The following is a 26,695-nucleotide window of genomic DNA, read 5'->3' as shown; positions in this document are numbered from 1 at the left end:
ACCACCATGCGTTCAAAAGTACTAACATCAAAAACATTTATACCTATACAAAAAAACAGCCATACAGATAAGTGTGAGATGTATCTATTTATTCAGTCTGCAGGCAATGCATGGGAAGAAACTCTCATGAGAGCTGATGGGTTCCCATGGGGGGCTTTGGACTCTGGCTGAGAATCCTTGCTCCTGGTTTAAGAAAGTCAAGTTTCCATGACCTCCTTAGCTCTGCCTCACTAGAAACATTTTCACTCTGCTATCGTTGAATATGTTACCCTCAGATTAAAGATTGATGATTATGTTATCTAGTGCCACTTATAAACGGACAACTCTTTTCTTTTAGAATTTAATGCCAGTAAATGTTTATGTTTCCTGAAGAACTAGCGTATGGGTTTTGTTGTTGTTGTTGTTGTTGTTTTTGAGGTTGTTTTGGTCAGTGGTATTCTAGTTGTGTCCGTGTGGTTAGGGGCATTATTTTGAAAGTTTAAAAAAGTGGGACTGGGTGTTGACGTTGGTGAGGACTCAAAGCTACAGTGAGTAAAGATCTGTCTTTACTAAGTTGTACATGCAGAAAGGGATGTGAAAATAGACATTTTCTTATTTTTATTGGCTCATGTTGGAATATCCTGTATTTATTTAGCCCCTTCTGGTATTCTTTCATGCTGAAACAGGAGTAAAAATGCTCTGTTTCTCAAGATATGACTGTCTGGGGTTTTGTATAGGGTTTTGATTGTATAATGAGGGGGATTGAAGCAAGTGTAAATATATAAAAGGAATCTGCTTGCCTTCCCAAAGAGAGACTTTTGGAGTGGCAGTTCTAGAGTCTGATCCCCCTTTTTTTTTTATTGAGGAATAATTGATATAAGACATTTTATTAGTTTCAGGTGTACAACATAATGATTCAATATTCATGTTTTCTGTGAAATGATCACTATGATAAGTTCAGTAAACAGTGATTGCTGCCCAAATTAACAGGATGTTTGAAACTGACTCACAATAACCAAACTTAAGAGACTAATATATAAATCAGAATGCTAGCAGATAAGTTCACAACAGGGGAGATAACTGTCCAGTGGAGAATATCAGTGTCTATCATCCAACACAATCTTTCTAGTATTTGTATTTGGGGGTCAAATTATTCATCAAGGTTTGGCTAGTAAATACTGAGTTTAATGAAGAGAACCAGTCACATTTCTTGTAAGTGTATTTCTCTTTTTGCATACACTTTGCCCAGAACATTTTAGGGGCACTCTTTAAGACAACCTCTGTGCTTATTTTTGTCTGTAATTGGGTTTCTACAAAATGTCTATCTAACACAGAATGTTTGTACCTCTTTGGCTGAGTTCACCCAGAAGCAGACCCTGAGAAAAGTAATTCATTCAAATCACTTACTTGGAGAGGAGATTGCAGGAACCACAGGTAATGGCTGAGAAGTGAGCCAGGAAGGGAAAGAACCAATAGAGAGTGTGTTAAGGTGTAGGCTATCATTTTGGGACCCAGGTCTCAGTCCCCCTGGACACTTGTGGGAAATGCTACAAAATGCTCCCTAGAATGGCTGCACTTGAGGACCAAGGAACCTGGGGCGCTTATCTTCCCATTCCATCTACCATTGCCTAAGGGATATTCCCAGAGAGGTTAATTCCCCAGAAAGATTTGGCCTGCTCCACCCTTGAATTGATCATACATCAGGGCAGTAACTGCTAGGGTCACAAGCACTGGTAGCAGGAATTTGTGGGGTGAATAGGCCCACATGAGTGGGGAGTGATCTGTGCAAGACATTGGTGGCGTCTGTTAATATCCTACTGGGCAGAATTTGAATCAACCTACTTCAGAGATGGTTGGCTGTCATAATTCTTATATGACCACTGACATCTTAGACACAAGACATCAAGGTGATTTCCCTCAACTCATGGGCAAAACTCTGAAAACTTTTGAGATCATTTCTTAAGATAATGGCCAGAACTCTTTAACTTCACGCCCTGCTTAGTTATCAGAGTTCCGAAGGTTAGCAAGGTGCTGAAACAAGGCAGAAGAATAGAAACACGGTTCACGGCAGCGTATGGGTGTTCCACTGGTGCGGTGACAGATTATCACAAATACAGCAGCTGGAAACAGTACCTGCCTTTGCTGTCTCAGGTTCCTGGGATCAGAAGTCCAGGCCCAGCAGAGCATGGTCCCCTGCTCCAGATCACAAAGGACTGTAAGCTGGGTGTCAGCGAGGCTCCTTTTTCACCTGTGGGAGGAACCTACTTCCAAGCTTATTTGGGCTATTGGCAGAATTCATTTCCTCGCAGCTATGTGATGGAGAGCTCTGGCTTTTGCAAGCTGTCTGCTGGAGACTGTACTCAGGTCCTAGAGGCCATCCACAATTTTGTGCCATATGGACCTCTGTGTGACTCTACTTCATCAGGTCATCCAGTGATTCTCTGCGAAGATAGAATCTCATGTAATATAATATAATTACAAGAATGACAGCCTATTGTCTTTGACATATAATGTAACCTAATCAAGGGCATGGCATCTCATCACTTTTGACATATTGTGTTAGTAAGAAGCCAGTCCCAGGTCCTGCACACACTCCAGGGAGGGAGATTACACAAAGGTGTGGACTGGGAAGGGGGAGATCCATGGGGGTCATGGTAGGATCTGTCTGCCACAGATACACAGTGAATACTCAGTACATATTAATTTGCTTTTTCTGCTTTGGATTCTTCTTCCATCACTGCATGTATTATTACTGTCATAGTAAATTCAAGCTAGAATAAAGACTCATGATGGACACTGACTCTGGGATTGAGAAAACAATTCAGACAGCTCCGTGGTGACAACAAACGCTGTCAGATCACATTACCTGTTCATGCACAGTTATCACACATTTAATGTGGTGAAATGTTATGGCCACATCACAGTCAGGCTGAGCTGATGGTTTTAATTTGGGTCTAAGGCTACAGTTATGCTGATGCTTTTCACCGCTGGCTAGACCGAGGGATTCACATTTCCATGAGTTTCTGCTATCAGGAGGAAGGCTTTGTTTCCCCTTCATCTTGAACTTCTCAAGCAAGTGAAAGCTAGTATTTCCCAGGTGAAAAAAAAACTGTCATTAGACATTAGTCCCTTGCATTTCATATTGGATGAGAGTCTGAGTGAATTATGGAAATATAGGGGCTGGCACTTTCAAGTTCTGGGAACTCTAAGTGGCAATTGAAATTTGGCTTTCCTAAGGACTTGATGAAAAAACAGAGCTTCTATAAGTCCACAGGCATCAGCTTCCAAGAAGTCACCTGAGGATAAGCTGCAAAAATACTTTATGTGCACATAAGTACTGTCATTTCCCTCCAGCCCCAACCAGTAGTTTCCAAAAAAAATTACTTGACTGTCAGTCTTTACTGCAACAAGAAATATTGATGACTCAATTTTAGATATTATATTCTTGGAGTTGACCTCTATTGATCTAGGAGAGATTAGGCCTGTTTTGTGGATGGTATTACCAGTCTATATGGATTGAGGACTCTGTAAGTAAAGCAGTGGAATTTTGTTTTGTTTTGTTTTTAATGTCTTCTTTATGAACTTGGAACCTGAGAAGTAGAGTGCTGAGAATAAACATTGTGAGGACAACAAACACTATCCTAGAAGCTCCAATTGATGGAATTCCATCATTCACTTATACATCTCCTTGATGACACCATTGGTGGACAGGCCCAACTGGCTTTAAAACGCATAGGAGACTTGATCCCAAAGCACCTGGGAACATTTCCCAGTGTCTGTGCAGATCACCACTGAGGCTGTGAATAGCTTGGAGCTAATTGGCTGTGGTCAACTCCAGCTGGTTATTGGTGACAAACTCTCAGAATGTCAATTTCTGCTGACACAATTTGTTGACCAGACATGTTTAATAGGGAACTAATAACAAGTGATGTTGCCATTGATGATAAGAAGTCAAGTTTATCCCAGTTGATGAAGAGGCTTATAGATTTAGGTCCCATGAGGTACACAGCTGCAGTTTCAGCCCCTTCTGATATCTTCCCTGCTTCTGTCCTTTGGTACCTAGCTCCATATTCTGGTGTTTCATTAGGCTACTTCATGGATGACATCTTTGAGGACATTCCCAAACAGGCTGTTGGTTATTGTTCAGCATCTCTATTTCTCTGCATCCCCTTGATTTTGAAGCTTGCTTAGATGATGTTTTCTACAACTGCAAATATTGACAGAAGAGTTAGAAAGTTGGTGGCAATCTTCCTACCTCCTCTGCCAAGGAATCAAAAGAAAGACTGATGATTTGTCTGCATACATTTATAAGTGTATACATTTTAACAAGTGTCATTTTCATCGTGGCTTAACAGATCTTCTGGTGAATAGAATGTCTATTTTAAAAAATCCACCCTAACTTTGATAGCCTATTTGTGACCTATTCTGGTTCAAGACCTTGATGCTGGTAGGATATAAGATGGAATGATTTCACAAAGTTATGAAGTTGCTGGTTTCGCTTGGTTTATTTCTGATCTAGATACTGCCAACTAAGTTTGGAGAGATTTCTTAGTGATGTAACCAACCTTAAGAGTTCTTAAGGGAACTACTAAAAGAAGTCCATTGATCATATGTAAAACAGAGGAAGCTTGTGTTAAGCTTTCTGAGTATCCTTACATCTTAAATATGTTTGGATTCACACTTTACACATAGAGTTGAATTGTCATTATTTTTTTCCAATGATCTGCTTCTATCTAATATAGCTTGAATATGCTCATCATTTTGACGTATAGAAATATTGAAAATAAATAACTCTTTTTCAGTATGTTGTCTAACAAGAAGAAATACAGGGAAGTATGTAAAAGCACGTGATTTGGGGTCAGATGGGCCCGAGTAGGTTTCTGGCTCTGTCACACGTCACTTGGTAGCCTTGAGCAATCTCTCTGAGCTTCAGTTTCCTGCTCACTCATAGCATTGTGTGGATTAAATGAAATAATCCATGCAAGATGCTAAGTACAAGGTCTGGAGCATATTAAACATGAAACAAATCCCTGCTCCTTATGCTCTTTTTTTATTTCAAATAAGCCCTTGGTAGTTTAGAACTAGAAAATGTAGGCTAGGAAAGAAATATCCTCCTTTGTTTAAGGAAATAAGACAAAACAATGCTGCCCAAGAGAAATACAGTGGGGCCGCCTGGGTGGCTCAGTCACGCGTCCCCCTCTTGGTTTGGGCTCAGGTCATGATCTCACAGTGTTGTGAGTTTGAGCCCCGAGTTGGGCTCTGCACTGACAGGGATTCTTTCTCTCTCCCCATCCTTCTGCCCTTCCCTGGCTTACACTGTCTCTGTCTCTCTCAAAATAAATCAAAATAAATGAAAAAAAAAAGAAAGAAAAGAAAAAAGAGGAAAAAGGTATAATGCAAACCACATATGAAAGTTTAAATGTCCCAGTAACTCCATCAAAAAATAAAAAGCCACAGGTGAAACAAATAATACATTTTATTGAATCCAATATATCTGAATAGTATCATTTCAACATGTAGTCAATGTAAACAATTATTAATGAAGTATTTTTCATTCTTTCCTCAGACTCAGTCTTGGCCATTCTGTTTTCTTCATACTTACAACACATATTTATTTGGACCAGCCACATTTCAAGTGCCAAGCAGCCACATGTGGCTAGTGTCTTCTGCCTTGGACAGCACAGTTAGAAACTTCCATTTTAAGTTTTTTTTTAATGTTTCTTTTTGAGACAGAGAGAGAAAGAGAGAAAAAGCACAAGTGGGGGAGGGGCAGAGAGAGAGGGAGACACAGAATCTGAAGCAGGCTCCAGGCTTTGAGCTGTCAGCACAGAGCCCAACATGGGGCTCGAACCCACGAACAGTGAGATCATGACCTGAGCTGAAGTCAGCCGCTTAACGAACTGAGTTACCTAGGTGCCCCAGAAATTCCCATTTTAAATGGATCTTTGAGGAGGTTCGTTCTACTGCGAGGGTCGTGAATGTGGTAGGGGTAGTATAGACCAGTGCCTCTTAAACTGTAGCATCCACTAGAATCACCTAGAGAACAGGTTAAAATGAAAATTCCTGAGTCCTAACTCCGAAGATTCTGATTAATTAGTTCTCTTGTAGGGACCAAAAATTTGCATGCTCAAATTAATGCTGATGTTGGTACATAGACCACATTTTTGAGTACCCATTGTACAAAGCCTCCATCCTTAAGTTTTACCATTAACCTTACTGTTTTCATTAGTTTTCTGAAGGAAGACTAGTTATACCTATTTTGGTCACAGTGATACAAATGAAGGGCTTTTCCATGGCATGCATATCAGTTTCTGTTCCTACCAGCCCCACAGTTACAGGATTGAAAGCTTGCAACCCATTCCCTCTTGCCCTGACAAGTTGTTGAGCCACTAGGACCAATGTTTATTATATCTGGAGTGTCTCATCTCCTCCATCAGGTGGAGATCAGCTGGTTCCCGTTTCTCCAAACCTAGAGCTCTGGTCTGGGTCTGCCTAACCATGGGCCTCCTCAGCTGTAACCTTTCTTTTTCAATCATAGGCTCTGCCATTATTGTTACATTAAGTTTGCATTTCAAATAATATGGTACAATTGATGTGTACCATAATTTTGCCCTGAAATCTGTGTAGTATGACTAACAATGTCTTTTATCAAAGTTTAGATGAATTGTTTCTCCGTTTCTATGAGCATAAATGACATTAATATTTAGGCAGCAGATCGTCTGCCTAATTATAAATCTTCCTATCATGTTCATGATTTCTGATATTGCCATTACAAAGTGATATTGAATAATTATGGTAAAAAATGTGGGTTGGTCACATGTTTACATATAACTTATGAGCATCTGCCATTTTGTTCTATCTAAGCCATATTTCAGGTTTCTACCTACCCTGTGGCCCTCTATGAAGATATTTAATAAATGCTCAATAGCCTATTCTCTAAAAGAAGCTGTTTATACTTTCACTGGAGAGTACTATGCAGACAAAGAAGAAAATGTCCTAGTAATGTTTAAGTTCACTTAAACACCATTAAGTTCTAGGCACCCAGAGACCAGTACAATGGGGGGCAGAAAATGGACTGAAGAGGCAGGTTTGAGTGACAGTTTCCAACGTTAGGCCAGTTAGGCAACTTACTTACTTCCCTAAGGTTACTTTTCTCATCTACAAAACAAGAATAACAAAATCCCTGGTTAGTGGGGTGACTGTGAAGACTGAATGCATGTATAGGCTGTGGAGCTCAATAGAAGACAACTGCTATTATTGTTTCAAGAAAAAAGAATCTCTAGGCTGCTAATCTGAAAAGGCACTATGAGGAGATAGCATTTGAGTTAGGTCTTTAAAACTGGTAATATTTGTTTGGTCTTCTTTAAAAAAAAAAAAAGAAATGCCTGGATGGCTCAGTTGGATAAGCATCTGACTCTTGATTTCAACTCAGTTCAAGACCTAATGGACTGTGGGATCAAGTCCCTCATTGGGCTCTGTGCTGATAGCATGGAGCCTGCTTGAGATTCTCTCTCCCTCTCTCTCTCTGCCCCTTCTCTGCTCATGCTTGCTCTCTCTCTCTCTCAAGATAAATAAATGAACCCTTTTTTAAAAAATAAAAAAATAGTTCTGTAGATGAACTATAAGTTCATTGTATCAAATATTAAAGGGATAATTTTTAAAGGTTACCATTTGATGTTGGACAAGATGTTAAATAGAGTTATAGAATAGAATAGAATTATTCTTATCGCCAGGGTTCAGTGTGCCAATGTCCCCACATTCTAAAGCAAGGTACCATACCATCTATAAAGAATTTGCATTTGGGGTGCTCGTTTGCCAGCATTAGCCCACCACCCACTTCATCCTTAAAAAAAAAAAGGTGAAGAAGTCACTAGGAAGTAGAAAGTTTTGTGGAAAGAATGCCTTCAGGTCAGTGCCTCCCACCTGGAGGTAGTTTTGCACCCCAAGGGACATTTGGCAATGTCTGGGTATTTTTGGTTGTCACAACCGAGGTGGGGGGGGGAGTGTCACTAGCATCTAGTGAGTAAAAGCCAAAGAGGCTGCTTAACACCCCTCCGCGCACGGAACAGTCTCCCGCAGGAAGTACTCATCGGGCCCCAAACACCAATAGCGCCATCATTGAGAAACGCTGTCTCAGAGAGGGTGGTCCTAGAACAGGCGCACTGCTCTCGCCCACATCTGTGGGAGTTGTGCTTCTCTCTCACCCTGATCCAAGTCCGAAGGTTCAAGAAAACTATTTGGATCACTTGGCCAAGGTTCTTTGGGGTTTGGTAGACACGAGTGTCAGTATTTCATTCCCTTCTGGAACAACCCCGAAGAGGAGAGGCTGAGGGAAGCCATCAGGGGCAGTACTTGGAGGGTTCGATGAAACAAAGATCCCTGGTTTTCTGGGCCTCACGGACTAACTGTGGCCGCAATCATCCTAAAGGGGAGCCTCTGGAGCGGAAATGGAGAGGGGCTACCAGGAGCAGAGGCTGAGAAACTAGGCAAGGGCAGCATTCATCTCCTGAGTGGAAAAGGGGTAGGAGGATCCGGTGGGGCCAAGGAGACCGTGTTTAGCGAACATCAAGACAACCTCTGAAAATCAGCGTTTAAACAGTTGTCATGCCCAAGGAAAAGATCTTCCCATCTTCCCTTTCCTCCCTACCTTCCTTCAACCCAGCAGGATAGACAGGCAGCCCGTGAGTAGAAAGGAGGATGAACAGGCCACGTGGGTAATTTTGAAGCAAACCAACCAATGCCTTTTTCCTACTGCAGGTTTCCTAAGCTGGGCCAGGAGAGAAGCTTACAAGAAACAAGAGCCTGAAGGGGCATCTGGGCGCTTTAGTTGGTTAAGTTCCAACTTCAGCTCAGGTCATCAGCTCAGGTGTCAGGGCAGAGCCCGTTTTTCAGATCCTCTGTTGCTCTCTCTCTCTCTCTGCCCCTCCCCCACTCACTCTCTTTCTCTCAAAAATGAATAAACATTAAAAACAACAACAACAAGAGACTGAAGATGTGATACTAGCCTGGGCCAGACTTTTTAATATCTGCAAATGACTCTACAAACTGAAGGGTCATCTTGGATACTAGAATGAGTCTCTAGAGTTTATTTGAAAAAGGTAGTTGCTTGAAAGAATAGAGTTACATTAGATGTGGAACCTGCCAAGACTGACTCCTTCAAGAAACTGGTTACATGCATGTATATAATAGACATGATATGTAAACATATCTATACATACACATGCAGGGAATATGTCTGTGTATCATTATACAAGGGTATCATTATAATGATATAAAGATCATTATATCATTTTATATGACAAACAGCTTTGTACACATATGTGGATGTATGTTTTCATATGTTTGGATTATGCTATCTATATAAAGAGTTTTCTATTATGCTTTATTCATTCAACATTTTACTATAAAGTTTTTTTATGCATTGAAATAAGCTGTCATATAGCTATACCACAGTACATGTGAGCATCCCTAATTCTGTTGTTGAATATTTTGGTAATAAATCACTAATTTACTACTGGAAATAACACTCCACTGAACATCCCTATGAATCTCCACTTATGTTATTACTTCCTGGCCTAAGATTATGAATTTGGTTTTAGTGCTATTGGTTTTATTATCCAATTGTTTGAGAAATCTTTATCAAGTTTTTAAATTATTAATTGCAGTAAAAGACATATGGCTTAAAGCTTACCATCTTAACCATTTTTAAGTGAACAGTTTGGTGGCATTAAATACAGTCACATTTCTGTGCAACAAGTTTCCAGAACTTTTTCATTTTGTCAAACTGAAACTCCTAGGCCCATTAAACAACTCCTCATTTCCTTTTCCCCTCGCCCCTGGTAACCACCATTCTACTTTCTGTTTCTATGAATTTAACAATTTTAGATAACTCATACAAGTGATTCAGACAGTCTTTGTCTTTTCATGATTGGATTACTTTACTTAGCGGAATGTTCTCAAGATTCATCTGTGTTGTAGCATGTGATAGGATTTCCTTCTTTGTTAATGCTGAATAATATCCTATTATGTATATGTATATACATAAGTATGTAATATACACATATAAATACTTATGCGCATATATACACATACATAATGGAATATTACTCAGTATATACTAAATTTTGTTAATCCATTCATCCATTGATGAGCATTTAAGTTGCTTACATTTGTTGGCTATTATGAGTAATGCTACTATGACTATGAGTATACAAATGTCTCTTGGAGACTCTGCTTTCAGTTCTTTGGGATAAAGGACTTGAATAGAAATTTCTCCAAAGATGACACAAAAATGGCCCCTAAGCCTATGAAAAAAATACTCAACATTACAAATCATAAAAGAAATGAAAATCAAAACAACAGCAAGATTCTACCTCATACCCATTAGGATGACTATTACAAAAACAAAACAAAATAGAAAATAACAAGTGTTGGCGAGGATGTAGGGAAATCAGGGGCGCCTGGGTGGCTCAGTGGGTTAAGCATCCAACTCTTGATTTCGGCTCAGATCAAAATCTCACCGTTTGTGCAATTGAGCCTCACTCAATGTTGGCCTGCAGAACCTGCCTGAGATTCTCTCTCTCATTCTCTCTGCCCCTCCCCCGTTCTCTCTCTCTCTCTCTCTCTCTGTCTGTCTCAAAATAAATAAGTAAACTTACAAAAAAAAGATATAGGGAAATCAGAACTCCTGCACACTACTTGTGGGATTGTCAAATGGTGAAGCCACTATGAAAAACAGTATGGAGTTTCCTCAAAAAATTAAACATATAGCCACCATATGATCAAGCAATTGTACGTCTTTACACATTAGAAGCACAGGATTACTTCTACCCCATTCTATTGTTCAAGGCACGTCACGAGACCAGCCCAGGCTCTAAAGGAAAAGAAATAATGCCACCTCTTGATGAGCAGTGTAACATGTATGTACTGTGATGGTGGAATTATGGTAGCCTATCTTTAGAGACCATTTACATAGATAATTTATTACAGGGATAGTGATAGTATTATGTTTTATTTTACATTTCTTTGATTACTTATGAGGGTTTTTTTTTTAATGTTTCCCAGTCATTTGTAGTTCTGTGAATCATTAGTTTATGCCTTGTGACTTTTTAAAACTTTCTTTTTTCTTTTTTTTTCCAGTACATTTTTAATTTTTTTGTAAAATATTTTTGTATGTCAGGGTGCCTGGGTAGCTCAAAGGGTTAAACATCTAACCAAAGTTAACCTCAGGTCAGTTTCAGATCCGGATCTTGAACTTGGTGGGTCCGAATCCCACTTTGGGCTCTGCACTGATAGCTCAGAGCCTGAAGCCTGTTTGTGATTCTGTCTCCCTCTCTCTCTGCCCCTTCTCTGCTTGCGTTCTGTATCTCTCACTCCCTCAAAAATAAATAAACATTAAAAAACATTGTAAGTCTTTGTGTGTTAAGTTTGTTTCTTATGAGAAAATAGGATGTTAATCAATTTCCTATCAAATTTATTGTAAAACTCTTGTCATACAGCGTTAAACTTTTAAATGCAAAATGCATTCTAAAAGTTTTAATTTTCAAGTAGCAAAATCTGTTTATTTTTCTTGACAACATATTCAGTGATAATACACAAAATACATAATTTTAGTGAAGATTCATTATCTTTTGGGCAGTGCAACATCTTTAGGCCTTTCCTAGTTTGATGAAATTTCCAATTGTCTGTGTTTGGTATTGGACAACGCATATTCTCCTGGGGGTATATACATGTGGTTCACTAGGCGCAGAGAGAAAATATTGAAATATTTCTTTTTATTTAATTTAACTTTAAAAAATATAGGAATTAAGCTTTACCAATACTTAATATAGACACTATTCCTGGGACCTTTGTTTGGCTCATGTATCAGGTATAGGAGATAAATGAGAGAAGATCTCAGTCTAAAAACATGGCAGGCTGATGGTCCTACCCTTTATTTCTTTTGAGAAAATTTTATGTGTTGCCACTTACATGTGACTGAAAAGATCTACAGATTATAGTACCCAGCTTTATTTAAACTAGCCTTTATAGGCACATGGCTGGATGAGTTGGGAGAGCATGCAACTCTTGATCTCAGCGTCATGAGTGCAAGCTCCATGTTGTGTATAGAGATTACTTAAAAAAAATTTTTTTTAATTAAAAAAACTATCCTTCATATATGGACAAGTGTCTAGAAAATTATCTGCAAATAAATGTGGATTGGATATACTATTATCAATGCGAACATAAGGGAACAATGTGAAAATAGTGAGGTTGACACTCTACTTCTTATTACCTACCTTAAAAACTCATCAAATATGCCGAAATTGGCTAGAACAATTAAAATGAATAAGAAGACTGTTTGACATACAGATATACACTTATGGCCCTGTGTACATTGCATTTGGAGAGCTAATGGTAGCATGAAGTCACTATGATTCACAAGATGGTCTGCATAACCAACTAATACATAAAGACAAGTCTCTATAATTTTTCTCGCATATCAAAATTCACATGACATTCATTCACTATTTAAATTTTTACCCTAAGCTTAATTATATATACTGAGCTTAATGTTTATTCTGAAGTTTCTTACTTAACATCTTTCTGAGGGAAAATTTTCAGCTGTGATGGCCGTCAAAAATTGATATTGAAATAAACTCAAGCAACAGTCTTTTGGGGGCACTTGGCTGGCTCAGTTGGAAGAGCGTGCAACTCTTGATCTTGGGGTTGTGAGGTTGAGCCTTTTGTTGAGTAGAGATTACTTAAAAATAAATTTAAAAAAAATTGTTTTATGTCTTTATTTTGAGAGACAGAGACAAAGAATGAGCTGGCTGGCCAGGGGCAGAGAGAGAGGGAAACAAAGAATCTGAAGCAGACTTCAGCACAGAGCCTGACGTGGGTCTCAAACCCACGGACTGTGAGATCATGACCTGAGCTGAAGTTGGATGCTTAACCGACTGAGTCACCCAGGTGCCCCTTAAAAATAAAATCTAAAAAAAAAGGCTAAGAAACAGTCCTTTGGATGCTCTCTCAAAAATAGCTAAATCAATATTTTAGTGAAGCAGATTTCATCATGGTGCTATTAAGAAAATATTATTTATAACCATTTTAGGGTATGAGCAAAATACATTAGTACTAATAATGCAAAAATAAACATAATAAACCAAATACAATAATTTCTATTTTTGTTTTTATCACAGCATTTAAACATGCATATTTGTTTAATTTTTATGTATAGTCATATATAACCACATATAAATAAATAAATGCCTATACAGGAATCCTGCTGGCTCACACAATGGACAAATTGAAAGTAGGGATTTTTTGTTAAGTGAAACTTTTTTATTAGTTATTGTTTATTTCTACAAAATAAAAAATATTTTGTAGAAATTATAAAAATAAGATTGTTGAGTATAAAATAATAGGAAATGAAAAACTTAATCAAAATAGTTCTAAATGACATGGTCAGAATATGCATTTTTAATAGCTGTCTTGTGGCAATGAATTCTCTATGATGATTTCAATGCTTACTTCCTCCAGTGTCTCATTTTCCAGAGAAATCATCTCCGGTTGACTTGCTAGTTTTCTTCAGATACTGCAGACCTTAAGTAGTTTTAAGAACATTTTAATTTTGAAACTATATTTGCCACTGGCAACTGAAATGGGTGGTTACTTATAGCCTTAGAGCTGTCAGGATATTTGAAAATGTATCCAGTGAGTTATTGCTGCAAGCATTTCAATATTGAAATTGTAATATTTCAGAGGAAATGTATGTAGATTCCAGAAACCAACTTAAATATCTTAATTTCTCAAATATTCATGCCCGTTAAATATCTCATTTGCAGTTGTAGTAGTCATCAATAGATCCCAATTGTAACTTTCTATATAATTGTAGTATTTCATATCCCTCGTATTTCATCAAATGGCACACTTAGCACACCAGAACAGGTACAGTTTTCTCCTGACATCATAAAATTTTCCTTAATAATAATATTATTGTGTCTGATACAGAAAACAAAATTCCTCACCTGGAAGTTTGGGTTTGGGACAGAGTCGGGCTGACTATAGGATTCCTAGTCAAACTTGTGGTCTTCTTACTTGTACTTTTTTATCATATCCATGTCCAGAGATTATAATGTCTTCAACAACAATAATACATTTTTTCATAAATCATAACCATAATTTCTTTCTTAAAGAAATTAATCTCTTTGATGTTTCAAGGGTACTAAGTCATGAGTTTCAGTTTCTGCAACATTTTGTTTACAATATTAATGCTTTAAAAACTATGATAAATTAGAACTAAACATACATATAAAGTTGATATTTTTTCAAGTATTCTTTGGCTTCTTTTCTAGAATATATATCTTTATTAATGCCATCAACAATTCTGGAAGAGTTTTTAACCTGCCTCTACTTGTGTTTTTATTTTTATTTATCTTATTTATTTTATTTTATATTATTTTTATTTAAAAATTATTAATTAAGTTTTTAATTTCAGTACTGTTAATATACAGTGTTAATCTAAGTTTCAGGTGTACAATATAGTGATTTAACACTTTCATACATTATCCTGTATTCATCATAAGTGCACTCTTAAATCTCTATCACCTGTTTCATTCATCGCCCCCCCCTCACCTACCTCCCTTCTTCTGCTTGTGTTTTTAGTAACATAATGTTACCAACTGCATTTCCTATCACAAATTCAACAATGGTTAAATACTTATATTTGGTATATCTTATATCTTTAATTTTTATTGAGGCCAAAAAGTATTTATATAGTCTATGCAATATAAAAAGCTCTTCAGAGTGTTGCCAGAGAGAGTTTTGCTGTCTCATTTCCTCTCAGTTTAAAAAATGCGCAGAAAGCAGAATATAGGATAGTCTATCATTTTCAAATATCATCTGTTTCAATTTGTTATGTTTTCCAGGCACATTTATGTTATTATTGTATCCAGATTTTAGATTTCCAGATTTTCTCTTGTAAGTGGTCTACTAAAAAGACATACATAATCCTTCTTTGCTTATGTCACCTCCTGGGCAGAATTGCCCAAAAGATTTAGATGTAGAAATAGACTTGCAATTTTAAAGTCCAAGATCTAACAACAATTATCATCTGTTCTATGTGCTTTTGACCTTATGTGTATATGAATGTAGGAGCTTATGGGCTGGTGAAAGCCTACCAATAAATATTCAGGAATTTTGTGAGCCAGTAGTTGAAAAAATTCAGCCTTATTAGGAGTGTTTACACCATTGCAATTGGCAATACCACAAATCATCTCTTTTTTAAGAGAGTCAATTTATCAGCACATCACGGGCTGTATTTAAAATGATTGATAATTAGCATCGTTCACCTTATCAAATAACCTTATTCATTCCACCTGTTATAATCTTAATTTTTGGTTTTGTATTTCAGCCCCTAAATAATGTACAGTATTATTATTTGTTGATGTTTGTATTATGCATGTCATAATGTTATCAGATTTTACTATGGTTTCTACTAAATGAAGGAAATTCCCATTGTCATTCAGTTGTATAGATAAATTGTTTTGCTAAACACATAAGTATTTATGGTATACATTTATTAGTAGCCCGTTAATATTTTTTTCATCTTCAAATAGTTTATTTCCTGTAGCATCAATACTTATCTATTTTTTCAAAACAGTATTTCATTTTGAACTCTTAATAAAATGTTTATGGTGCATTTCACTCTATCCCTGTTTTACAACACTAAAGTGACAAATCTGTCCATCTGTACCTCCATTCTCTTTATTCAGCTGTTTTTCTTTAAGGGATTTACATAACTTCTTTTTTGAAAGAATTCTTTCAGCTTAAAATAAAAGTAACAAGAGTTAGGATTTTTATTTTCATCAGTAGTCAGAATTCTTATGGAAGAAGTTTCCAGAGTCTTCCTATCTGTACTTTCTTTTGGAAGATAAACTTGTCCTATTTGAGATGGATAATCTTGACATGAGGGTGTTTCAAGTGCATTTCATTTAATGGATTCTACATGGGTTTTTTCTCCTCTCACTTTTTTAAGAAGAATACATCCATTCTTACTGACATGGAAATAGAGGGTAAATTCACCTCTTGCCCCCTCTGTGAAGTCTGTGCTAGAATCTTCTGAGACTAATCATTTCTTTTTCTTTCTTCCCCCTGGCATTTAATGATCCTAACCTTTTTTTTCCATCTTATTGTATAGCAGATTCTCATTTTCTATTTTTCTGATATGATATACTATTTTCTTATGTTTTTACTATCTGGGCAGAGATAATGTGATCATTTAGTACATTTACTTTAGAATGTATAATATTTTAAAATTATATTTATTTAGTGAGTCCTTAAGCTTTAACACCAATTAAAATTGTGTGATAAAATTTTCACAGCATAATAATGACTATGATATAATTAGATCATTGTATGGTAATGGTAAATAAGTATTACTTATTCTATAGTGAGTCATTGAAAGTACTATTGGGCTTAAATTGGAAACTCTGCAGTATCATTTTAGTAAAAATAAACAAATGACAGTACTGTTAACTACAAAATGAAACGTGAAATTTACCTACACTTTACCAGTAGGGAAGTTTTCTCTTTTCATTTTAAGATATTTTCTGAGGGGCCCATGCAATTTGTGAAAAGTGGCTTCCAGTATTAGAAGCCTTGTTAATTGTTACATCAGCAAAATCTTTTGTTTGCTAAACTTGTTCTTTCTTCATGAATCAAAGGAAAATGATATCTATTGAATCTATTATAAAAATATATTTTACTTGATTAGTTAGGGAATTGTTATGATAAATATACAAGTAGCCTTTCTTCGAAACCTAAAGAAGTTATAATAAAAATATAAAAAACATATCAAAATAATAAATATGTCCCCGCTGTGAATGTCACGGTCTTAGTTGTCACGCCCTTGTATAAAACACAAACTGGACATCCGTAAGCAGCAGATGTGCTTCCGCACATTCATAGGGTCTAGAGTTTTTTCCCTCTCTGAGATCAAACACTGATCATCCATATTTTCTGCTCTTTTTTACATTAAAAAAACTTTAAATTCTGTTATGCTGATTTGAATGCATGATATATAGTAAGAATCTAATTCTCTCTCAAAATTTTTATCTATTGTATACTCACCCTTTATTTCATAATCTTTCTCTACTCATTTCCAAAGTCATTTTTATCATAACAATTTTTGATAGCGACTGCGTCTGAAATATGTCTTTCATTTGTACCTATTCTTGTGCCTTTAACATGCTATTTTATTCAGCATAGCTTTATAATACATTTTATTATTTGGCGAGATGGATCTTCACTCATTAAGCTTTGCTTCTTTCTTTTCATATTTTTGCCGATTTATTCTTTCAAAGTATAATATAGGACTTGAAAGCATGGAGACAAAGAGAGAAAAGGTATTTCAAGGAAGAGTAAAGGCAAAGAACTGCCAGTAAATAGATAGAAAACCATGTTTAGTTTGAAAAGGGAAGGTCTTCTGCTTTTCTCATCTGACCTATCTTGAAGCTAAAATTTATCCTCTGATATCAGCTCGTCTAGGTAAGAAAATTAGAGAAGAAAAAAAAAATGCATACATACTCTAATAGAAATCTGTATGAATACTGCGGGCTTACCACAGCACTAGCTTATTGAATTTACTCTTCAGCACATGGTGTCTAAAAAGAAAGTTTCTGAAAATATTCTGAGAAAGTAAAATTCTATTTTTATAATGGTTTTTCCTAAACCCGATATGGACGTCACACTGCCCTCCCTGGAAACCTTACCTCTCACCAACTTTCGTGAAGTGGCATATATTCTTTTAGTAAATCTGAGTCAAGATTCAAGGAAGTTCTGGTTTTATAATTGAGAGGTTTTGGCCTGGTTTCATTTTGAGGTTTTTGGGGATGATAGAAACTCAAAACAAAATGAAAGCTCTTTAAATCCTCAAACCTCCATTTTGTAATAAATATATCGTAATGCCCTCTCTTCTGGCCCAAATGAAATTTGTAATAAATTAACCTACCTACATATAGATTTTTAAAAAGTCAATATAAGTCTAACTTTCATATACAAGATAAATAGAAGGAAAGAAATTTATAATTTCAACATGTAAGTGCTTGGTCACAGTCACACTGAAAGATAAAGAAGTTAGATATTTGCACTCCGTATAGCAATCACAGTGAATAAGACTGCTACCAAAACAGAATGATGGAGTGCACGTCGCTTTCTGAATGCATTCCAGAAGTACTGTAAACTCTTGACATTTCTAAGGGACAGTCTTCATGGATCACCAAGTATAACATTCCCAATGTTATATTGAGATGAAAGACTAGATTGACTATGAAAATTTCAGGTATGTGGGACAGAAGTAAATGCAGATAGAACCAGGGAAAATGGATGGAGGACCCCCCAAAATGAGCTCTCAAACCAAAGTTCCAAAATATGTAGGAAAAACTAACCCCAAGAAATTCAACCAATAGAATCAACAATCGGGAGATAGTCACTTCCCCCCCCCCCAAATTTTTTAAGTATAGAAGAACTGAAAATAATTTTATCAAGTCATCCTCAATTAGCTCTGTAGCTACATAATAAAATATTTTCACTTCCAAAAGACCTGGTCTTTTTGAGTAGGATACTTCTAACAGTGATTATGTACATAGAGTGAGAACTACATCATCTGAACTAGATTTTTATTGCTTTTTCTTAAGTAAGCCTCACATGCCACTTGAGGGAGGAAAAGCTTATTTCAAACCAGATTTTTAAAAAAATGTTAACTAACCAGTAAAAAAAAAATCTCAAGGGACTATTAGACTCCTAGAAGTTCAGAATCAGAGACCTCAGACCTCAATCTCTCAATATCAACCATTACACCTGTCTAACCCACTTTCAGTGAAATCACTGTTTCAATGGCCCATGCTCCTTTATAACTGTAAATAAAGTTCTTTCTCACACTAATTAGAGCATGACAGGGAGTGAAGTGAGGCCAGAAACCCTGGAGCAGAAGTAGGTTTGAATCCTGATTCTGTCGCTCACCAGTTATAGGAACTTGGGTGAATGATGTACCCTCTCTGCATTTCCATTTTTTCACCTGGTAAATGGGGCTAATACTAGTACGTATTGCTCTGGCTGTTGTAAAACTTGAAAGCTAAATTTTATAAAGGGCTTGAGACAGTGCCTGGAAGGCAGCCAGTGCTACCTAAAGGTTGTGGGCAGTCCAGCCTTGGTCTTCACTGCTCTCTCTGAATACGAGAAAACTGCTGGAGTCTTAGCTAAGGATCCCAGGTCTTTGTATGATTTCTCATTCTGCATGATTTTTATTCTCTATCATCCTTATCAGACTCCAATTTGGCAATTCTCTTGGAAACTGGGTTCCTAGACAAGGCCTGTCTCTGCCATGTAGAGTGTATTCATGCAGCAACTTCAAGTCAATGCCTACTGCACTTCCATGAATATATCCAAAAACTTATTCATATAGGGAGCAGGAATGTCCTCTGACAAAACGAGGTGTCCAAGAGCTTTTCTTTGTGTTTTTATAACTGAATTCAATTTATATTGTGAGTCCCCACACTCCTGGATGGTAAAGACTTAATTTGAGTTCATTCAAATGCAGACTCCCTGGCTTGCCCCAGGGTTGTATCACAATTCTGGGGGCCTTACGGTTCACCGAACTCACAGAGACAAGGTGTCAGGATGGAAAGGGAGAGAATATCTGGTTGCTCGTGGGTATCTACACTATCATCCACTCAGAGGTTCTGGTTCCCTTCTAGACCTCAGTCGTTGGTCATTGCTGCCAGTATGGCACCCTCCTGGGCTACCCCGCCATTCCCATCACTAATGCCTCTTTAAGACCCTGACTCTCCTCTGAGTCACACTTCTGTGTGGGAAAATTCTACCGCAGAACACAGCTCGGATCTGGGAAAGCTTGCATTTTTCGGTCCTAGACTCATTTGCTGCTGCTATGCCATACTCTGACACGAGGACTTCTCTGAGGCTTACACACCTAGACCACACTTAGGCTTCTTCATCAGGCCGGTCGCTGGGACTGGAGCTCACCTCTCCTCCCTCACGCCCCCAGACATCACCCAGGGACAGAAGCCTGGGTGGTCTCTGCTTTCCTACCTCCAAGCTTATCCAGTTTCTTCAATCCTCAGCGCACCCGTCCCCCACCCCACAATTGGCCCAGAAAGCCCCTAGGTCTCATCATGCACCCTCTGCAGCTCTCCATCATTCCGGATCTTTGTTTACCTCTGTGAGGGAGACACCGACTCTGATTCATCATGTATTCTTCCAAACAGGAAGAGGCTTTTTTGAAAAATGGTCATCTGTTAACTTCACAACATTTTTAAAGCCTACTTTCTCCTACGCTGTGACTTTCCCAAGGACAGGAATGAATGCCTCACGTCCCAAAGTGGAAGTACACGAAAGGAGGGAGAGAGTTGGAGAGAGTAGGAAACATGAGAAAAACACATCAGCGAGCATCACACAATTTCTCACCTTACTACCTTTGTTGATGACATTGAATCAAATTGAGGCAAGTCTATGATCAAGGGAAATATTTGCTCAGCTCCAACTGTAGGCCAGGATCGTGCTCAATGCTGGGGGCACAAGATGAATAGGACTGGGCCCCACTGGCATCACCCAAGTAGATCTCATTCTCTCCACTGTTTCTTCTGCTTTATTTAAGCTCAAGTAATTTTTCAGCGAATAGTATCACCTTCTAGGCAGTTTCCCTGCTTCAAATCTCATTGTCCAGTATTATGTGCCTGCTGCTTATCCTTCACTTTTACTGAAAGAATCCTACTGTTCTTTTACTTAAATATTTGCCGTGTGTCCCATCATCTTCGGGACAAAATGTCAGGCACAGTCTTAGTTCTTAAAACTATTTCCTTTAGTTCTCAAAGCAATGCTATCAGGTAGCTATTGTGATCTCGATTTTATAAACAAGGAAACTGAAGTTCAGAGAGCTTAAACCATCCTGAACAAGCTCACAGAGCTGGCAAAATTAAGGCTCAAAATCAGCTTTCTTGTCTCTAGACCCACTGCTTTTGATACAAGACTGAATGTTGCAGTCTCCTTAATTCACCTCCCCTCTTACATTAAGGAGTGATCTTTACAGCAAGACTATCACTACCATTATTATCATGACTACTATCGCTACAACAAATAACTGTCACCTTGGATTTCATGCCCTCATTTATCTTCAATATAGAGAAGGAAGGAGGAGAAAGACACTTACCTGGTTGGCCAAGTCGGTCAATCAGCCAAACGAAACTTGGCAGTCCATGGGTAACAAATTGTGAGCCAAGTCACCCTTGCATGTAGTATATTTTATACAAAGACTTAAAGGTAAAATACTTAGTGACTTGTTCCAGTTTATACACCATCATTGTGAAAGCAGAATAAAAATTCCACTCTCCTGAATCTTCTGTCCACTAAGCCAAAATGCAACACGTACATCCACGAATCTGAAAAAACAGAAACCTTGCAATAAGTTAGCCCTGTGTAACACACAACTTAACACGTTTGAAAGCTTTAAAACATGACAATTAATTACATCTCTAGGAAGCATGTGGTACAGCTAAATGGCGATTCACAGGCAAACCTCAAAAACACCAACATTGCTTATGACTGTAAACCTCACTCAAAATTTTTTCCCTAGTGGTTTCAATATTCAGTTGGAAGAGTGACAGTTGGAGTTAATGGTTTTCTTTTCTCACTTTTCTTCAGAAACCAATCCATCTCACCACTGCAGTGCTTTGCAACCTTTTTAAACCCATGACCTCTTTGGATACACCTGAAAATCTCATGACACCTTTCCCCCCACCTCTGACTCCCACCCTGTCCAGTGGGTTTTGTGTGTGCAGAAAATAAATTCTATTTCCTGCCTATCACGCCAGACAAGAAAAAAAAATGATGACGTTTAAGTTTTCAAATTATTATGCAAAAAGACATTTTGCTTTCCAAATATAAAAACATACTCTGACATTTCCCTCCCCCAAATCACATATCATCCACTTGTAACACCCTATCTTCCTCCTTTTTCCAAATTGCCTGGACAGCTACAAATGACGGATTGAACACATTCCCTTATCTCCTCCAACAAAATAGTGGTAAAGGAATAAAAAAGGAAAAGGAGAAGCTCGTTTACACTTCTGGAAGATGTAAAGCCGGTGGCGGAGTGGTGGCAGATGTGACAGAAGATGAAGCTTAAACCTACAATTCATACCCAAGGAGACACGGATGAGAAGTGCACTTATTTGCCCTGGAGAACTCAGGAGCCACCACAGGGGACACATGGCCAGGGGGAAGGCTAAGCCAAAAAAGCGCATGGTTGGCCTAAAATTCCAGAAGTGCGTTCCTGCACCACCTTCCTCTATCCCCATGCAGACAGGCCAGCAGCCATGCTCCACTGCCCACAACTGACAGCCAGGTTCTGCTCTCCAGTGAAAGTGAAAGGGAAGGCCTGTATTCAGAAGCACCAGACACAGCAGAGGGTGACAGGGAGGTACAAGGCTGTACAGTGGGTAGTCAATCGGAAGTGTTGTATTCTGAATAACGGGACCAGCAAGCCTAACAAGGTGTCTATCTCCAGGAGGAAGCTTAAGGATTCATCCCTAGAGATATTAAATGACGACTACATACCAAAATTGTGTGTATGTGTCTGGGGAAGGGAAAGGGATATGCACCAATGAAACAACCAGTTCTCTAGCAAATAACCATAAAGAGGGGACGGCCTTAGGTCTGAGGGCTTCCATATTAGTTTGCCAGACCTGCCATAAGCACGGGTTGGGTGGCCTAAACAGCAGTGGTTTATTTTCTCAGAGTCAAGGAAGTCTGTGACCAAGGTGTCAGCAGGGTTGGTATCTTCTAAGATCTCTGTCTTTGGCTTGTAGGTCATTGTCTTCTCCTTCTGTCTTCACACAGTTGTCCCTGTTAGGGTGTCTTAATCACCTCTTAAGGACACCAGCCATATAGGATGAGGGCTAACCCTATGGCCTCATTTTATCTTAATTACCTCTTTATAGACTCTGTTTCCAAATACAGTAAAACCTTCATTTGCGAGCATAATTCATTCCGGAAACATGCATGTAATCCAAAGCACTCGTATATCAAAGTGAATTTCAAGAACCATTGACTCAGTGTGATTATGTGACGTTTGGCATCATGTACCAACTCACATTGCAAGACATCACTCATTTATCAAGTTAAAACATTTTAGAAATGTCTGGGTGTCTTGTGGAACACTCACAGAACAAGTCACTTGCAATCCAAGGTTTTACTGTACTGTCACATCCTGAGGTCCTGGGGATTAGAATTTCAACATATGAATTTGTGGGAAACATAATTAAGTCTAGAATAGCTTCTAAAAGATTTTTTTAACATTTTATTCATAATCAAAGCAATGAAGGATCATTAGGCATGTGAAGAAAGTTCTCTAAACACACATACATACTCATTCACTCAATGATAGATCAAAGAAAGATAATTTAAGTAACAAGGGAAAACCTCAAAGATACCAATTAATATCTTTGGAGAAATACAAGAAAATCTTGAATTGATTGAACCAGAGCTGAATATTAAAACAATAAGAGCAATCAAAAACAAAGAGCTTGAAAACTTAAACTTGAGAATACATTAACAAACTATAAGTAAGCAAATAAGTGGAGAAAAGAGAAAGTCAGGAGATCCCTCAGAAAATTGAACCCCTCAAAATGTAAGGGACTGGACACATGAGAGCAAAGATAGAGATTAAGAAGCTCAATCTAAGAGGTTATAAATCCAATTAATAAGAATTTCAGAAAGAGCAGAGAAAAAAGGATGAGATGATATCATCAATGAAATAGCACTAAATGTTCTCAAATCTCTATCTCCAACCTGTGCCTTTCCGTTGAACTTCAGACTTGAAAGCCCAACTCAACTGCCACTCAGTATCTCCAGTTGGATGTGTCAACTGGGCATCTCAAAATTAAGTGCCTCAAATGCACTTTTTTTTGCATAGTCTCCTATTTTCATAAGTGAAATTTTTTTCAGCTGTTTAGATCAAAATATCTCCACAAATACCTCCTATTTTATAAAAAAATAACTAAAAATTAATCACAGACAGAATATAAAGTGTAAAGGTGTAGCTGTTCTAGGGGGAAAAATGAGAAGAAATCTGCACAACTTGAATTTGGCCAAATTTTTGAACATGAATCCAAGAACATATGATGTAAAAGAAAATGGATTTTTAAAAATTTTTTATGATGTTTTATTATTTATTTTTGAGACAGAGAGAAACAGGCATGAATGGGGAAGGGGCAGAGAGAGAGGGAGAATCCAAAGCAGAATCCAAAGCAGGCTCCAGGCTCTGAGCTGTCAGCACAGAGCCTGACATGGGGCTCAAACCCACAAATCATGAGATCATGACCTGAGCTGGAGTCAGATGCTTAACCAACTGAGCCACCCAGGCGCCCCAAAAGAAAATGGATTTTATCAAAATAAAAAATTTTTTGCTCTATGAAAAGCACTATTTTTTTTATGTTGGTTTTTTTTTTTGAGAGAGACAGAGAGAGAGAGTACAAACAGAGGAGGGTCAGAGAGAGAGAGAGAGAGAGAGAGAGAGAGAGAGAGTGAGAGGGAGACACAGAATCTGAAGGAGGCTCCAGGCTCTGAGCTAGCTGTCAGCACAGAGCCCGACCCGGGGCTGGAACCTATGAACTATGAGATCATGACCTAAGCTGAAGCCAGATGCCCAACAGACTGAGCCACCCAGCAGCCCTAAAAAGCACTATTAAGAAAATTTAAAAAGCTACACACTGAAAGAAAATAATTGCAAATCACATAACCAATAAAAAAACTTTTGTCAAGAATATATAAATAACTGTCACAATTCAGCTATAAAAAAAACAAAGAAAACAAACATATCAGCTTAAAATTTTTAAATGTTTTATTTATTCTTGAGAGAGAGGGAGAGAGAGAGAGTGAGCAGGGGAGGGTCAGGGAGAGAGGGAGACACAGAATCTGAAGACAGGCTCCAGGCTCTGAGCTGTCAGCACAGAGCCCGACGCGGGGCTCAAACCCACAAACCGTGAGATCATGACCTAAGCTGAAGTCGGACGCCCAACCAACTGAGCCACCCAGGTGCCCCAAAACATATCAGTTTAAAAAAATGAACAAAGAAGTTATATGGACACTTCACCAAGAAGATATAGAGATGGCAAATAAGTATAAGATATTCAACAGGGGCACCTGGGTGGCTCAGGCAGTTGAACATCCAACTCTTGATTTTGGCTCAGGTCATGATCCCAGGTTGTGGGATTGAGCCCTGTGTTGGGCTCTGTGTGGAGAATGGAGCCTGCTTAAGATCCTCTCTCTCTCTCTCTCTCTCTCTCTCTCTCTCTCTCTCTCTCTCCCCTCCCCCCGCCCCTCTCCCTAGCTTGCACACATGCTCTCTCTCTCACTCTCTAAAAAAAAACCCAAAACCCCAAAAGATGTTCAACATCATCAGTCATCAAAGAAATGCAGATTAAAATCCCAAGGAGATACTAATATATATTTATTGAAATGGTTAAAATTTTAAACTTTGCAATATCACATGCTCAAGCGTATTCAAGAGCAGCTAAAACTCTGATCGACATGCAAAAAGTTACAGCTATTTTGAGGAAAACGTTTGGAAGTATCTTACAACACAAATGATCAGAAGGGTCACATTTCTTGTTTCAGAGAAGGAACAGAAGTTACGAACAAGCAAAAGGTAGGACCCCACTGTGCTGTGTTGCAGTGGCAAGTCTCAGGGTAAACTCATGATTTTTTAAACATGTACACAGAGGAATAGAAACAAATAAATACAGATCTGTGTCTGCATGAGTTATAATAGATAAATAGATATATATGTCTACTCTTTAGCTCTCTCTCCTACCCAAGACTGCTTACAAGTCTCAGAAGCAGTGAAATCCCAGCAGCAACCTAGTACCTAGATCTGACTTTGAAATACCATTCTATAATAAAGGAAACTGGGGTTTCTTGGAAAAGTGGTTGATTCCAGCATTGGAGCAAGGAAAATAAAAGGTGAGTCTGGGAGCCTTTTGCAATGCCATAAAGGAAATGGTCTTCAAAGAAAAGAAAAAAGAAAAGGGCTGTGTAAAGATTAAATAAAGAAAAGGCAACTGTCCTTTACAAAATTCCAATTAATAAGCATGCAGGGAATAAGGGAAAGAGAAATTCATCATTAGAACACCACAGTAACGTGTACCTGAGTCCCTGATTCTCATGGAAAAGCAATATTGGTTAGTATCGTCTACTTCACATGTCTTTCATGCGATTAGAGAAGTTGAGAGTTCTATCTGGCTTTTGTCACAGATATTTTGAGTTTCTGTCATGTAAATTCAATAAAATCCCACGAAGAGGAAGAAAAGGCTCTAAAAGTTTCATGTCACTCCAGCATTTGAAAGGGATAGTGGGCTGCCAGCACCCTGGTCATTGAGACTGCAGGGGGAGGAACTGCTGAAAGCGGTTCCCCATGTTGGAAGGGCTCACCCTGTCCCATGGTTGCTTTGACCAAGAGCCACAAGGAGAGGCATTGGAGCGCCACATACATGAAGGAGGCAGCCATGGTGGACATTCAGCCCTAGCTGAGCCTCCAGATGACTCCAGCCCCAGGCCTTTCGACTGCAACTACATAAAAGATGCCAAAGAAGAACCGCCCAGGCGAGTCCAGTCAACACATGGAACCTAGAGATAAATTGTTCCAGGACATTCCAGTTTGGGG

General features: G+C 38.2%; 1 long non-coding RNA gene and 1 other non-coding gene across 2 annotated transcripts; one reads left to right on the top strand and one right to left on the bottom strand.

The window, feature by feature from the left end:
* Positions 1 to 882: 882 nt before the first annotated feature.
* On the bottom strand, positions 883 to 21,445 carry LOC115292881. The gene is made up of 3 exons (XR_003909198.1): positions 21,185 to 21,445; positions 2,846 to 4,186; positions 883 to 2,420 (listed from the first exon to the last, which is right to left on the bottom strand). It is a non-coding gene; the product is annotated as an uncharacterized LOC115292881 (long non-coding RNA).
* Positions 21,446 to 26,363: 4,918 nt separating this feature from the next.
* LOC115293071 lies at positions 26,364 to 26,488 on the top strand. The gene has a single exon (XR_003909332.1). It is a non-coding gene; the product is annotated as a small nucleolar RNA SNORA71 (small nucleolar RNA).
* The last annotated feature ends 207 nt before the right edge of the window (positions 26,489 to 26,695 follow it).

This window comes from Suricata suricatta, chromosome 5 (genome assembly GCF_006229205.1).
Source record: "Suricata suricatta isolate VVHF042 chromosome 5, meerkat_22Aug2017_6uvM2_HiC, whole genome shotgun sequence".
Taxonomy (NCBI): Eukaryota; Metazoa; Chordata; class Mammalia; order Carnivora; family Herpestidae; genus Suricata; species Suricata suricatta.
This window is presented reverse-complemented; position numbering and strand designations above follow the sequence as displayed.